Consider the following 16,069-nt stretch of genomic DNA (forward strand, 5'->3'; position numbering starts at 1 on the left):
ATCCCTGAGCACAGAGTCAGGAGTAAGCCCAGAGCACAGGCCCGTGTAGCACAAAAACAGAACAAACAAAATTGTTCCCTGTTGGGGGTGGATGTGGCTATAGACAGCTGGCAGCGCCCTGGGCAGTGGCCCAGCTGCGACCTGGACAGGCTGCTCTAAGGGACCTGGAGCCAGTCCTTGCAGTGGACACTCCTATCTATACTCAGGCTCACCCCAATCTCAGGCTCCAGACAAGCCTGTGGGGCCCTTGGAGAGACCCAGGGTGAGGTGGCCAGGGCCCACGTCGGCAAAGTCATCATCGGCACCAAACTGCAGAACCCGGAGCCTGTGACGGCAGCTCTGGGCTGGGTCAAGGTCCCTGGACACCAGCAGAGTCACAGCTCCGGAAGTGAGGCTGTGCCAGTTCTCACGGGGACAGGTCTGAAGACAGCAAGGCCAAAGGCAGCTCATCCCAGATGGCTGCAGGGTCAAAGGCACCCGGACCCTTACGCCTCTGGACAGGGAGGGCACCGTGCCCTGAGAGCCTCGGAGATGCCAGCTCCAGCCCCTGCTCTCCACCGCAGCACGCAGCCAGCCAGCCCACCACCACGGTAAATGCTTCTTCTTCTTCTTTTTTGTTCCTTAAAAATTTTTTAAATTGAATCACGGTGAGATTCAGTTACAAAGCATGTTTGAGTCATACATGATTGAACACCCATCCCTCCACCAGTGCACATTTTCCACCACCAATGTACCCAGTGTCCCCCCCTCCCAACCTCCAGTCATCCCACCCCTCCCCCTGCCTCCATGGCAGACAATTTCCCCCATACTCTCTCTCTACTTTTGGGCATTGTGGTTTGCAATATAGATACTGAGAGGCCATCAGGTTTGGTCCTTTATCTACTTTCAGCACACATCTCCCATCCCGAACCATTCCTCCAACCATCACTGACTTAGTGATCCCTTCTCTATCCCAGCTGCCTTCTCCCCCAGTTCCTGAGGGAGGCTTCCAACCATCCTAAGTGCTGCTTCTTAAACAGAAGAGGCCGGAATTCCCTCTCGGGCTCCTCCCCTTCGGGGGCGGGGCCCACAAAGCCACGCCCACCACCACTTGCGCCCTGGGCGGGGCGTTCGCCTTGAGCTCTTTTGGCCCGCGGGGCCCCCGTAGCCCCGCCCCCGCCGGTGACGCGCATTAGAGCCGCCGGCGGCGCCCGTGGGACCCGGTTCGAGCCCCTGCCTCGGCCGCCATGGCGGACGCGGGGCCGGGCCCTGGCGACCGCGGCGAGGGCGGCGGCGGCGCCGCGTGCGTGGCCCCTTTGGCCCCCGAGCAGCTGCGGCGGGTCCTGGAGCAGGTGACGCCGTCGGCGGGGCGGGACCCCCGCGCCCCGCGCCCGCTGCCGCCGCCGCGCCAGGTGAGACGCCGGCCCCCACGTCACCTCGGCGCCGCGCCCGGAGACCGGCGTTGCGGCCGGGCAGAGGGAGCAACGGAGTCGCCAGGAGCCCCGGGGCGCTGCCGTGGGCCCGTGCCCCCCCCCCCCCCGAAAGAGCAAAGTGCACCGCGCCGCAGGCTGCTTGCCCGCCCTTGCTCCGGATCCGACGCCCCCCGCGCCCCTCGCCCCCTCCCCGCCCGCGCTGCGCAGGACGCTGCCGTGTGCGGGACGTGGCGGTGTGCAGAGCTGCCGCTGGGCGCCCACGCGAGCCCCTGCTTTTGGCGGCGCCAGAGCTGGTGCCAGCTTTTGCAGATCGCCGAGAGGCTTGGCCGGGGGGCCCGCAGCGCTCGGGGCAGAGGGGGCGTCTGTGCTGCACCGAGGAGCAGTTGGCCAGCTCTAGCACACGTGTTGGAGGAAAATCCTTCACGCCCCTTCAGTGTATGGTAACACAGAGGCCCCGCCACTGTCCTTCGCCGCCTTCACACACGACCCCCGATCAGCCCGTGCGCCCCCCACCCCCACCCCAATGCACGCACATAACCAGATCCAAAGGTTTAGCTTAGTTTGTTCTGCTCTGTGCCCTCGCTTGGTTTCTCTGTATCCCACGCAGGAATGAGACGGGGCATCAGCTATTTGTTCTTTCTCCCGGATGATTCTTCTTAGCATCACCCGCTCCATGCCAGCCAAGTTGCCACAAAGGCCAGGCTTCCTCTTCCTCACGGCCAAGCTCCGTCCTGTCCCTACACCAGAGCTTTGTGCCCTCATCTCTCCTGGGCTGGCGCCTTATTCCCCAGTCTCAGGTGTTGTAAATGCTCTGCAGTGAACGTGTGTGTGCATTTATCCCCGCGCAATTGCTGATCCTATGGTGGATCTTTTCATGCTGGGAATTGAACCCAGGTCCACACACACAGAACAGGTGCTCGGCTGCCAAGGTCCATCACTAGCCACTGGTTGCTTCATTATTAGTAAATTAAGTCGTGGCCTGTCAAGCAGGACTCAGAGACCTGGGTGCCACACTCTGTGATACTTTGTCAGGCTGTACAGTAATATGGTTCTGGTATTTCTAATATTTTGAGAAGCCCCCATACTGCTTTTCACTGAGGCTGGAACAATCCCCATCTCCCACCAATGTTTGTATATGTACTGACCATTATTACAAGAATTCAGAGAAGTTTTAAGTGATTGGTAGTAAAATGAAACACGATTTTTTGTTTAATAAAGGCCAACTGTTGGGGAGCTTAGGGGCCCCCGGGGCTGTACCTGGCAGTGCTGGGGGATGGTGCCACAGAGAAAAATCGAGCTCAGGGCCTTGCACACACCCGCTTGTGCTTTACTTGAGCTATCACCCTGGCCCCAAGTGTGATCCCATAAAGCCATGCAGAGCACTCGGGGGGCGCAGCGATAGGACCACAGGTAAGGCATTGCCCTGTACACGGCTGACCTGAGTCCAACTCCAGACCCTGTATGGACTCCCGAGCACCACCAGGGTTGTAATTCCTGAGCACTGTGGGATGAGGCCCCCAAATTTAAAACAAAACAAAATACCAACCCCCCCCCCCCCAAGATATACAGAGTACACAGTTGTCATCCGATTCGCAAGCACCCTGGGAATCAGACTCGGGACATGCCTCAGCTCTGCATCTGTGTGTTGAATCATGTCTGCTATTTGTAGAGGGGGTGACATACAGCCCAGGACTATCCCCAGCCTGATCTCTCTGACTCTTCCACACTGTGGGACATTTTATTGCACCTCACCTTGGTAGAGGCCCGAGCCCAATGCAGGCCTGCTGGTGGCCCTAAGTCAGTGGTTCTCGGGGCGTCGGGGCGGGGGGGGGGGGAGTCTCACCCCAGGAAGCACAGTCAGTGATTTCCAGGGAGGTTTTTGATTGTCCCTACTGGGGTGCAGTGGGTAGAGGCAGGGAGGCTGCACCCCGCCTGCAGACCACAGCTGCTAGCTGCTCCCCTGCGAGGGCTGGAGGGGTGTGCACTGCATGAGGGGCTCACCCGCTGCCCCGGAAGATGCTCTGCCTTGGCCCCAGCCATGAAGCCAATGCTGGGAGCTTTCTGACACATGGGCATTACCCAGAAACTCCGGAATTTTCTGATAGGTGATTGCCAGGTCAGGCAGTGCTGCCTGGAACCTCCTAGAGCTCATGTTAGTGGATGCCTATGTGGGTGTGTCTTATAGAATCCTAGAGGCGGAGACTCTGAGCATTTGGAATTTTGTTTCTTTTTGAAAACTGGCCAATGTGCCACACCCAGTGGTGCTCAGGACTACTTCGGCTCTGTGACCCTAGACCCCTGTGAAGCCCCAAGGGGAGCCCAGGGCTTCCACTGGCCAAGCTTGTGTGCAAACCTTTGGCCATCACTCCAGCTTCTTGTCCAGCGTTTGAAAGCAAAATTGGCACTCTGCAGCCCTCCAAGGGACATACCTCTGAGGACACATGCGTGCACTCAGACTGGGAACTGCAGGCGTGAGGACCATCTGTCCCCAACAGCAAACACCCGGCAACTGAACCCCTCACCATGGACAGAGCGTCAAAGGCCAAATTCCCCACCCAGATATGGACAGTGAAATCGCTTGGGGAAAGTTTAAAATCTTGGGGCTGAGGAGACCTGGATGTAATTCCTGCCTGCAAAGAAAATATTTAAACTGAAACTGGGCTGAAGAGGTGGTGCCTGGGTAAGGCGCCTTGGTGCTGCTGGCCCAGTTCGATCCCGTGAGCCCCGCCAGGAGTGAGCCCTGAGCATCACCAGGTGCGGCCCAAAACCAAAAATGCTAAATAAGAAACAAGATACTGGGGCTGGAGCAATAGCACAGCGGGTAGGGCGTTTGCCTAGCATGCAGCCGACCCGGGTTCGATTCCCAGCATCCCATATGGTCCCCTGAGCACTGTCAGGAGTAACTCCCAAGTGCAGAACCAAGAGTAGCCCCTGTGCATCGCCAGGTGTGACCCAAAAAGCAAAAAAAAAAAAGGAACAAAATACTGGGGCTGGAGCGATAGCACAGTGGGTAGGGCGTTTGCCTTGCATGCGGGTTTGATTCCCAGCATCCCATATGGTCTCCTGAGCACTGCCAGGAGTGATTCCTGAGTGCAAAGCCAGGAGTAACCCCTGAGCATTGCTGCATTGCTGGGTGTTATCCAAAAAGAAAAAAAAAACCCTTAAAAAAACAAAATCAAAATACTTCTGGGCTGGAAGGATAGTACATCGGGCGGGCGGGGCCAACCTGGGTTCTTCCCCTGGCACCATGAGCATTTTTGGTCCTCTGAGCATTTTTTTTTTAACCACCTTTGGGTGTGGTAAAATAAGCAAAAATGAAAAGACTAAGGAGATAGTTTGAGGGCTGGAGCCCAGGTCCCATCCGCAGACCACACAGTCCCTTAAGCAGCAAGCCGGGAGGACCGAGCACTGCCAGGGATGGTGCCAAAACCGGAAACCGTCAGATGTCCGGGAAAGGTGTGAGCTGCAGAGCCGTGGGGGAGGTGTGTGCGCTGTACTGTTCCCAGACCCGTCAGGCGCCAGCTCCAGGGGAGGGAGGGGGCCGGCTACAGATTCCTGTGTTCTCCTTGATTTCCAGAATTTATTCGAAAGCATTTTTTGGAGGGGGGGCGCACACCCTGGCTTTGTGCTCAGGGATCGCTCCTGGAAGGCTCAAGGGTCCATATGGGGTGCTGGGGATTGGACCTGGGTTGGCCACATGCAAGACAAACTCTACCTGCTGTCCTATTGCTCCGGCCGCCATAGTTTTAGATCTATGTACGAAGACAGTTTCTCAGCAACTCAACTGAGTGCACTGCAGCGAGTGGTTTCAGAGTAGACAGTGAGGGGGATTACACCCAGCCCGAGGACCCTGACGGGGTCTCACTGAGCTGTTTGCAGAAAACAGGCAGGAGAGAGAGAGAGAGAGTGGGCAAGGCACTTCCTTGCCCCTGGGTGACCTGGGCCCCCTTCCCACTAAGGACACACACTGTCCCCTGTCTGCTGCCGGGGGTGAGCCCTGAGCCCTGTAGCCCACAGGCAGCAACACAAAAGGAAACTTTTTACTCTTATTTTGCCTTTTCGGTTTTTGGACTGGGCCAGCACTGCTCAGGGGCTGTCCTGGTCGGGGCCCTCCTGGCCGTGCTCTGAGAATAAACTACAGGGAGAAGCAACAGATTGCCTGCATGCTTTGCATGTGGGAGGGCCCAGTTTGATTCCTGGCACTGCCAGGAGTGACCCCCCCACACACTGCTGGGTGTGGCCCCCAAGCCAAACAAAACCACGAGAACCCACCTGTGGAGAGCTGGTGAGCTTGACCCTGCCTTTCTCTTTCTGTGTTTAAGCAACTAGAAGCCGTTTGTGTCAAGGTGCCCTCCGGAGAGGAGAGTGGTCAGGCGAAGCCCTGGCCTCTGCCAGCAGCCCTGCAGCCCCCGACGGCCCAGTCTGGGCCGCAGCCTGCCTTCCGGCTGCTGATCCAGATTCCCCGGCCCACCCTCCAGCCTGTTCCTGTGAAGAGAACTGTGGTCCCCGGGGCTCCAAGTGCGGAGGGCCCTACGCCGGCCCCTCAGGCCACCTCCCGCCCACCCGCTGTCCCTCGGGCCTTCTCGGGCCCTGCCAACGCCTCTGTCTCCCGCGTGCTCCCAGAGCACACCCAGAAGCTCAGGAAATCTCTGACGGTGCAGACACGCTCAGGACGCATATCCCGGCCACCCCGGCACAAGACCAAAGACTACAAGTTCATCAAGACCGAGGACCTGGCTGATGGGCGCACGTCGGACTCGGACGACTACTTGGAGCTGAGCGCGGGGGAGGAGGAGGAGCAGCGGGCACGCTTGCCGCCCTTCGACCTGTCCAGCTGCTGCCTGAGGCCCAAGATGTTCCACTGCCAGGAGTGCGACAAGGCGTACATTGGCAAGGGGGGGCTGGCCCGGCATCTCAAGCTTCACCCCGACCACGGCCCGCCGGAAACTGGGAGTCCCGTCGAGGGTCACCAGGATGTGGACCCTGCACGTCTGACCTCCGTGGAGCCGTCCACACCTGCCGGTGTCCACTCAGCACAGGGAGGCCTGCAGGTATTGTTGCCGCTCCCTCTGTGACCTGCCCGGCAGGGCACAGCTGCCCGTGTCTTCCAGAGCACACCGCTGACCCCAGCCCCTGGCGCCTCTGGGGACGAGCTTCTGTTTCAGGGGCTGCTCTGTGCAGGGACCCCCGTTCTTGGGCTTTGCTTCCCCTCGCCCGTGTTCACTTCCCAGCACCCTATATGGTCCCTCGAGCCGGCCAGGAGTGACCCCTGAATGCAGAGCCAGGAGGAATCCCCGAGCACTGCTGGGTGTCCTCTCCTCCCCTTCCCCCCCCAAAAAAAAGAAAAAAAAACATATTTATCAAACTGTCACTGTCACTGTTCTCCCGTTGTTCATCGATTTGCTCGAGCGGGCCCAGTAACGTCTCTATTGTGAGACTTGTTAGTGTGTTTGGCATATTGAATATGTCACGGGTAGCTTGCCAGGCTTTGCCGTGCGGGCGAGATACTTTCGGTAGCTTGCCGGGCTCTCCGAGATTTATCAAAACTTTTTAAAAATTTAAGTCAGGGGGCCGGAGCGATAGCACAGCAGGTAGGGCGTTTGCCTTGCGCGCGGCCAACCTGGGTTCAATCCCCAGCATCCCATATGGTGCCCCAAGCACCGCCAGGAATAATTCCTGAGTGCAGAGCCAGGAATAACCTTTGAGCATCACTGGGTGTGACCCGAAAAGCAAAAATAAATAAATAAATAAAAATTGAAGTCAGAGTAAATTAGGAATGAGCAAATGCAGGTCGGCTTGAAGATGACAGTGATGTTGGGGGGTGGGTTCCTGTTGGGTAGCCCCTTAGGTGAGGGTTCATCGCCCCAGAGTGCTGGGGGCTTCTTGTTAGCTGGTCTCAGGGGGAATTTGACAGGAAGTTTAACATGGTGATTGTAGTCAGTGTGTCTTCCTTACGTAGGAAAGAGAGAGTTTGTAGTTGTTGTTTTGGTCACACCTCTCTATGCCCAGGGCTCAGTCCTGGTGGGGCTCAGGAGCCACATATGGTGCCAGGAACTGAACCCAGGTTGGCCTTACCCACTGCACCATCCAGCCCCGGGATGAGGGAATTTAGCAAGTGGTGGGCACATGTTAAAGTTCTCAGGATGGTGTGTAAAGCCTGTCCGTTTCGCTCTCTTTCCGTTTGGGGCTGTGCCACTCCCTGGGACCGTCAGTTTGTGGACATGGGAGAGGCACCAGCGTCGGCGCCGGACGGCGGAAGTTATCCAGCCCCTGGGGGATCAGAGGCGCCCCTGGCCGGACCTGAGAGAAGTGTGTCCTCGGCCCCCGCGGACGGCAGCGCTGGAGCCAGACTCCATGAGGTGCGTCCCGGCAGGGTGCGGGTGACCCCACGGGCGCTGCCATCCGGGGTGGGGGGCTGTGGGGGGGCGTGGGTGCTGCGTGGAGCCGCTGGGGCTTTCAAGTGAAGAGCTCTCACTCTGGAAGTTCTGCAGGAGCAACGGCTGCTCCGTGGAAGCCGCGTATGAGACCAGATGCGTTCCTCACTTGGGTTTGGGGCCCTCCCCCCGCAGGACTCAGGGGACATGTGGTGCTAGCGAGGGGACCAGGCCTGCCACATCCACGGCATTTCCTAGCCGGCTTCTCATCTGGGCCAGAGGCTGTGAGGCTGGAGACCTGTCTCCATCGCCGCCCTGTGAAAGGGGTCAGTGGGCCTGACGGGCTGGCCGGTTCCTCCTGGGCTTGGTGCTAGCGGCAGACAGGCATCCCACTGCCCAGTCACGCTGCCCGGAGCGTTTCTGACATCCACTGGGCCCCGCGTCACTGCTCTCATGCCCAGTGCCCGGTTCCTTAGTCACCGCTAGCTCGAGGGTGGGCGGGGGCTGAGGTCCCCAAGAGGGTGGCCGGGCACCTCCTCTTGGGCTGGGGACGCCACATCCTGTGCTTGGCGTTTGTAGCAAAGTGGGACTGTGCTGTTCGGGAGCCACGACGAGGGAGGGGTTGGTCCGAGGCTGGCGCTGAGAGGCCCGTGGTACCTGTGCATGGACGAACTGCCTCAGTTGCCGACAGAGACATGCAGGAGAGAGCGTTCTGTGTGGGTGTTCCCATGGCCTTCGGATCCATCTCCGAGTGGGATTGCTGGACCAAGGGTCTGTCTGTAGCCTGCCCGCCTGCCTTTTGTTTGGGGGCCGCACCTGGAGGTGCCCAGGGATTACTCCTGGTGGTGTTTAGGGACCATATGGTATTCCAGAGATCAAATGCAAGTCGGCTACAGACAAGTCAAGTGCCTTACCCACTGTACTAGTCTTGGACCCCTTGCTTTCTTTTTTCTTCTTTCTTTCTTTCTTTCTTTCTTTCTTTCTTTCTTTCTTTCATTTTGGGCCTACCCAGTGGTACTCAGGGCTTTCCCCAGCTCTGCGCTCAGGGGTCACCCCTGGCAGGCTCGGGGACCATATGGAGTGCTGGGAATAGAACCCAGGTTGGCCACGTGCAAGGCTCTGGCCCCCTGGACCTAGCTTTTCTTTATGTTTTATTGTTTATTTGGGGGCCACACCCAGCGGTGCTGACTCTGCACTCAGGAATTACTCCTGGCAGGCTCAGGGGACCGTGTGGAACGTGAGAGACCGAACCCAGGTTGACTTGTGCAAGGCAAATGCCCTACCCACGGTACTATTTATTGCTTCAGCACCTCTTTCTAAGTTTTTAAGGACAAGCCCTTGCCTTTAAAATAAAATGGTTATTTTCTTGGTCCCTCCCTCCCTCAGCCATCTCTGTGGGAGCGAAGCCGGGCATCACTCACGCCTGGTATATACAATACACTCTGCCTCTGGGCCTGAGCCTCATCCCTTGACCTGAATCTCGCTTCTGGAAGCTCTGGAGTATTTGCTGAAGTGGGTGACACCCTGCCCCAGGGTCTGACCATAGACCCAAGGAAATGCAGTAGCCTTGGGCTGGTTGTGTGTGTGTGTGTGTGTGTGTGTGTGTGTGTGTGTGTGTGAGTTTGCTAAACCATGTGTGTGTGTGGGTGGGGGGACTTTGTGGTAGTTTGATTTCAGGGGAGCTCTGAGTGATGTTTTCTGGGGAGAGGCTGGTAGACAGGACGTGTCTGGCGGCTTGCACTCACTCTCCCTGACTGACTGCCCTGGGCCGTGTCTGGGCCCTGGACTGCCCGAACTCTGCTCTGTTGGTGCAGGCGGGCCGCAGTGCCAGGGCCGCCCCTGGCAGCACTCTGACCTCTGGGGGGCTTTCTTCCCGCGGGGCCTGGGGTGCCAGCCTCTCTCTGTGGCAGCTTCTCCAGCAGTGCGACCTGGAGCAGCTCGTGGAACTGGTCCTGCCTCGGCTGGCTCAGGCGGTGACTGTGTACGAGTTTCTTCTGACAAGGGTGAGTCCCCGTGTGCCAAGGACTGGGGGGTGGCCGAAGCTGGGGTGGTGGGGGGGCGGCATCCTCCAGGCCTCCTGGACTCCCGGACAAGCTTCGTGCGCCCGCAGCACCTGCCCAGCGGCCTGGTGTCCCGGCTCATCCCAGCCCCATGGGAGCACTCAGCGGAAGAGCTGCCCTGCCATCCCGGTGCCGCAGCCACGGGCCCCTCTCAGCGCACTGGGTGCTGGCCCTGGGTGGCTTCCTCCCCTGCTGTCTCCCCAGGTGCGGCAGGGCCCTCCGGCACGGCCCGTCTTCCCCGCCGTGTACCGGGAGTTTGAGCTGCTGCACAGGATGGTGAAGGGGCTGTGTCAGGACTACGTGGACAGCGGGGGCTGCCGGGAGCCCCTGGACGTGAGCAACAGTGAGGTAACTTGCCCCTTGGGACAGAGTCTGTGCTCAGGGCTGACGGAGGAGGCTGTGTGCACTAGGGAGGGGACAAGCAGTGACCCTGTCACAGCCCCTGTGTCACCTCCATCCGGTGATGCCTCTTCCCACTAGAAAAGTGATCATGCTTGTCCCGGAGAACTCAGGGCTGCAGACGAGCCATCAGGCCGGGACATGCACTCAGAGGGGGTCCTTCCACACTGCCAGGCATTGGGGACAGGGCATGGAGACCCTGCCCTTGGCTATCCCCAGGGGCTGTGGGATAGAGCCTTGGTCCCTCCTTTCTTGGGCAACCGTTGCCCGTCATCCTTCTGTGTCCTGGACAGATGGTGGTCTTCCTGCCGGGGGACCCTGCAGGGGCCTTTGCTGGTCCCCCAGGAGACCCAGGTCTTGTCCTTGTCCCTGCCCTGCCCAGGTCTGCAGGGGCACCCTGAGGAGCCAGGATTTGTTTAGCTGCTTGTTTTCCTTCCTGGCAGTGCTGAGGGCCACATGGCCCTGCCTGGGTAAGGACTGGCCTCTGGCCACACCCGCTCAGGCAGCGTGTGTTGCGGGCACTCGGTGGTGAGGCCCGTGCGTGGGCCGTGTTTTTTTTCCTAGTTTCACTGAGGGCGCCCCACACAGCGAGGCTTGGGGACCTGAGCCCAGGGGTCCTCCACCACCACAAGCTCGTGCTGGACCTGAGACCGTTTGCTGATGCTGCTCCCACCCTCTATGACCCTGCCTGGGCCTGCCCAGGAAAGAGTGGATGGCTGGACCTTACGGGCTGGCTTCTGTGGCAGGAGGCCTGTCCACACACTGCTGTGACACAGGGCTGCGGCTCTGCTCTCTGCTGGGCACTTTCCTCTGCCCTGCCCTGCCCATCCCCCTGCCCTGTCCAGCTCCCTGCCCTGCCCAGCTCTGTCCTGGCGGTTCTGGGTTCTGGGCAGGTGGGCCTCGCGGCCTGACATGGCTCCCGGCCCTTCATGTCCCTCTCCCTGCAGCTGGCTGAGTCCCTGGGCATCCCAGAGCAGCTCCTGCGGAAGGATGGTGGGCATATGACCTGCGCCCCAGCCTGCGGACCCAAACGAGAGCTGGAGGTGGACAAGGTGGGGGGGGAGGGGCAGGCCTGGCTTGCATGTCCGGGGGTGCTGCTGCCCTGGGCCGCGTCTGGGCGCTCACAGACCTTCTCTCCGCAGACGGCAGAGCAAGGCTGCACCCCCGCGAAAAGGCCCCGGAGGGACACAGCCACCCATGGTGCCACGGAGCCCTGGGCTGCTGCCGACACAGGTGGGCGGCTCCATGTCCCCTGCCAGGAGAGCCACGTCCCTCCCCGGGCTCCTAAGGGCTTACCTGGCTGTGCCCGACAGCCGGCGTGTCCGGCTCCACACTGCTGCGTTGTCCTGTTTGTCCCCACTGGGGCTTGAGAATATGCCCTTATCAGGGTGGGGGCGGGGGCTGGAGGGGACACGGGCGCTTGTCTTGCATGCTGCCAACACCAGTCTGTCCCTGGGCACAGAGCCAGGACCACCATCAGGTGTGGCCCCAAACCCAAAATAATTGAATTAGGCCGGCGGGTAGGGAGAGGCGTGGAGGGCTGAGCACGAGCTCGCAGGTTGGAGGCTGGGTTGATCCGTGGCACCGCAGGCTCCAAACCTCCCTGGGCACCACTAGGCTTAGCCCAGAGAAGATGCAAGGCTGGTGGTGAGTGGGCCGGTGCCCACCGGGGAGAGTGGCGCAGGGCAGTGGCTCGGGAGGCGTGAGGGGGTCAGCAGGGCTGCAGCGCCAGGGGACGAGGCAGGCAGCCTGGGGATTCCTGCAGCCTCTTGCTGGCTCCTGAGGGCTCTGGTGTTTTGTGGGTTCTCCCAACAGTGTTTGGGGTCAGTGGTCCGGGGACCTGGCGCCACACCCTGCATTGCTGCCGCTGTGACAGGGTTTTGGGACCTCGCACATGCCGGGGTCCGGTCTGAGGTTCTCTGCCTCGGAAGCTGACTCAGAAGCATGGACTCGCTCTCCGGGTCCCTGCCCTGCAGCGCCAGGACAGCCCCTACACTTGTGACACAAGCCAGCCGCGGACGGGCCCTCACAGCAGGCACAGCGGCCCCTCTCCTTTCCTGCCCAGGCTGACCTCTCATGCCTCTCCCCAGGTCCTGCCAGGGACACCGAGAGTGCCCAAGCCTGCCCCATAGGAGGTGCCACTGGACATGGAGGCGTTCACTACACTGGCCAGCAGCAGATGCCCCCTGCCGACTCAGGAGCCAGGAGTGGCTCTGAACAGCCCCTGGCCCTGCCCTGCGCTGTCCACGCTCCACAGGCTGAGCCAGGGAGGCTGAGTCCAGACCTCACGGGCACCGTCCCCCAGCAGGGAGCCCCCGGCCACTCGCCCTCAGCCGTGGGGGTGCCGCAGGAGGGGACCCCCTGCCCCCACGGCCCTGGCGGGGACCTGCGGGAGACCGTCCTGTCTGTGGATGTGGCACCCGTGTTTGAGCCGGAGCCTCAGATGTCCACAGACGGCCCTCTTGGGAACCACACGGGGCCCCCGGAAGCCAACCAAAGGGTCACCTTGGGGCCCCCCGCTTTGAACTGGACCCCTGAGGTGCTTCTCCTGCGGGGTCCAGCCCCTGGGCTGTCTGGGGGCGACACTGTCACTGCGGGCCAGGTCGGGGGGCCTCCCGGGCATCGGGGCTTACCGGAGGACCCGGCGCCCTCCCAGAGAGGCGAGCGGGAGGTGCTGGGTGGGTTCGTGTGTGTCTGATGTGGGGTCCGCTTTCGGCCAGGCCAGCTTCTCACTGTGAGCACCGACACGAGAGCCTTGATTTATAAAAGCAGCGTCTTTCTGCCCTGCCACCTGCTTTCTCGCTCCCTGCCCCGGCCCCGGGTGCAGCCAGGGCGCTGCTCTGGGTTCAGCGGAGAGGAAAGAGCTGGCCGCGTGGGCGGCGCCTTATAGGGAGGGGAAAGTCGTTCCCACATATGCTTTCTTCAGGGAAAAAAGGCAGAAAAGGCAGGTCTGCCCAGACGGAGCCAGATCCGGGAGGCCCAGGGTCAGCCCATGCGCAGGCGGGGAGCCCGCGAGGCCGTGGGGCACAGCGCCTCCTGCTGGAGCCACACGCGCGTCACCTAGCAGGGTGATTGCACGGCTGGTCTGGCACATCTGGCTTCCCACTCTCAAAGGGGCGGTAGGAGCATGGAGGGGTGGGGGGACACATGAATTACCCTAACCCCAGGGGCCACACGCCCCCCAGCCTGTGGGCCGCATGGGGTCATGTCCCCGGGGTCCCAGACAGATGCTTCGGCACAGTTTCTACACCACAGCTGCTCCGTCGCGGGCGGAACTGCAGGGACGTGGCGGTCCCCGTTAACAACACCGCCCTTTGACCTCACCAAGCTTTTCTGGGAGACACCAGGATGGAGGCGGTTCAGAGCCCCGGAGACACCCAGACCCCAACTGGCCTTACCCAGGGTTGGCGTGGCTCATGCTTGTGGGACTGCTGGACCCATGTCTGCCCCCACATCCGGTTCCATCACTGGGCAGGGTCCAGTGAATCCACCTGAGTAGTGGCTAGGGGTGCGTGTGAAGAGTCCCTGCGTCCCCTGGAACACTGTCTGGGCCCCGGCAGCTGCTCCCTGACCCCCCACAGCTGCTCCCTGACCCCCCCACAGCTGCTCCTCCCCACTCCTCCCCCCTGGACAGCTGCTCCTCCCCCTCCCCCATCCCGGGGCAGCTGCTCCTTCGTCCATCCCCCGATGCACCAAGTTTGTCCACAGACATCCGCCAAGGTCTCAGGCACCATCCCTGAGAGGGGCATAGGGAACCCTCTTTAATGCCCTGAAACTGGCATTTTTGTTTCATTTTGGGGGTTACTTAAAGAAAAAATAACCCACCTATCACGAATTTATTTTGGTTTTGGCCCACAGCTGGCAGCACTCAGGGCGGGCTCCCGGTTCTGCGCTGTTCCCTGGCGTCTCTCTGCTCGCTGGGAGAAGGGCTCGATCCTTCACTGGGGTGGCTGTCGGGGCTGTGGGTGAGCCTGGGCTGAAGGGACAGGGCTCGGGGCCGCCAGCCCGTCTCCCCAAGCCGGTTTCTCTCGCTGAGGCTTCTCCGGCTGGGGTCTCAGTCATGCATGGGCGGCAACTCAACCCCGTCACCTCCCGAGCAGGGCTGCTCCTGGGGAAGTGCTCCTGGCCTCCTGGGAAAGTGCTCCTGGGCTGAGCACAGCCTCACACACAGGCCGGTTTTGCACCTGGGCACGCACCATCCCCCCTGCGCCCTGCTGGCATGAGCCCTCAGAAGCAGGGGCGCCTTACTGGGGTCCGGGCTCAGCAGCCCCTGCGGTGCACTCCCTCAAAGCTGCAGTGCTGCCATGGGCAATCTGAGACCTGCACCCTCCTGCACCCCAAAGCTGCCCCGGCCTGTGCTGCAGGGCGGGCTCGGAGGCTGGAGAAGGGCATGAGGGCCGCTGTGGGATTAATGTAGACGGGGATGGGGGGCGCTACAGGATCGGTGCGGACTCTGGGGGTGGGGGTGGGGGCAAGCACTGCAGGAGTCGGCGAGGACACGGGGTGCAGGAGTCTGGAGCTGCAGAGCTCCGGTGGCCAAACTGGCATCCTGTCACCTCACCTCACTTCGTGTCTGTGCCACCACTCACTTCCCCGACTCAAGAAGGTTTGGGGTGCCCACTCCAGGCGCCCCATCTGTGGCCTCTGGACGAGGCAGGTGCAGCTTGGCAGGCTGGGCGCCCTGCAGGGCTCTCCTCAGGAAACCGAACAGGGGCGTCCCATCCCCCAGAACACTGGCCTGTGTGTGTGGGGTTTATCACCCAGCAACCTGTTCCTGGGGGGTAGTGACCCCGGCACCAGTGTGCAGGGATGTGATTCTTGCTGCTTGGGGAGCAGCGGCAGGATTTGCCCCAGCACCCCTGTTCCTTGTCTGTGGCCTTCTGGCGGTGCTGGGGACCCCAGGCTGTATGTACCTGGCCTCCCTCTCCAGCCCTAGACGGAATAAAACTTGTTTTGTGGCCACATCTGGTGGTGCTCAATGGTCACTCGGCGGGCTCTGGGACCTGTACACCATGCTAACCAAACACCATAACCATACACTGCAGTCCCTTGAATCCGGACACGCCGCACGCAAGGCAAGTGCTCTACCCGCTGTGCTATCACTCTTGTCCCTGCTCTCGGGGGTCCCTCGTGCTAGTGCTCAGAGACCTACAGGGGGCAGGGGCTTGAGCCCAGGTTGGCCCTCTGCAGGCCCCTAGAGAAAGTTGAGAGGCGATTTCCACTTGCATGATGGTACAGTTTAATGGCATGGGAATGCTTTTCGGCTTGTCTGGTTGCGAGGATGGAACCTGGGGTCTCAGGCACGCCTTTGTTCTGCCACGTAACTGGAAGCTCCACTGCACACGTTGGTTTTGGGGGTGGAGCTCTGGTGGTGTCATGGGCTGAGCCAGAGCTCACATGGCATGTGCCACAACCCAGCCCTCCACAGCACTTAGCAAAACCTTTCCCAGGTCTAGAGCCTGGGCAGGCAGGCAGCCGTGACTGGGTCAGCACTGCACAGCCCCTGGGGCACCCCCGGGAGCGGATAGCAGCACTGCTGGGTGTACACCACAGTAACAAAATTGAACAACTTCCCCCTTTCCCTTTTTGTGGCGGGAGGGGACCATTCCTGGTGGGGCTTGGGTGCCAGGGGTCAAACCCGAGTTGGCTGCATGCCAGGCAAGAACCTTACCACTGTACGATCTCTCTGCCTCCCTCTCCGTCCCCTCTGTCCTGACAACCAGGGGTCACACACCTGGTCATTCTATTTCCTGGGAATAGAACTTATAATTCTTTGTTTTGTATTTTTGGGCCGCCTGGCTGTGCTCAGTGCTTACTCCTGGCG

The sequence above is a fragment of the Sorex fumeus genome, unplaced genomic scaffold (genome assembly GCF_029834395.1).
Source record: "Sorex fumeus unplaced genomic scaffold, SorFum_2.1 ptg000022l, whole genome shotgun sequence".
Taxonomy (NCBI): Eukaryota; Metazoa; Chordata; class Mammalia; order Eulipotyphla; family Soricidae; genus Sorex; species Sorex fumeus.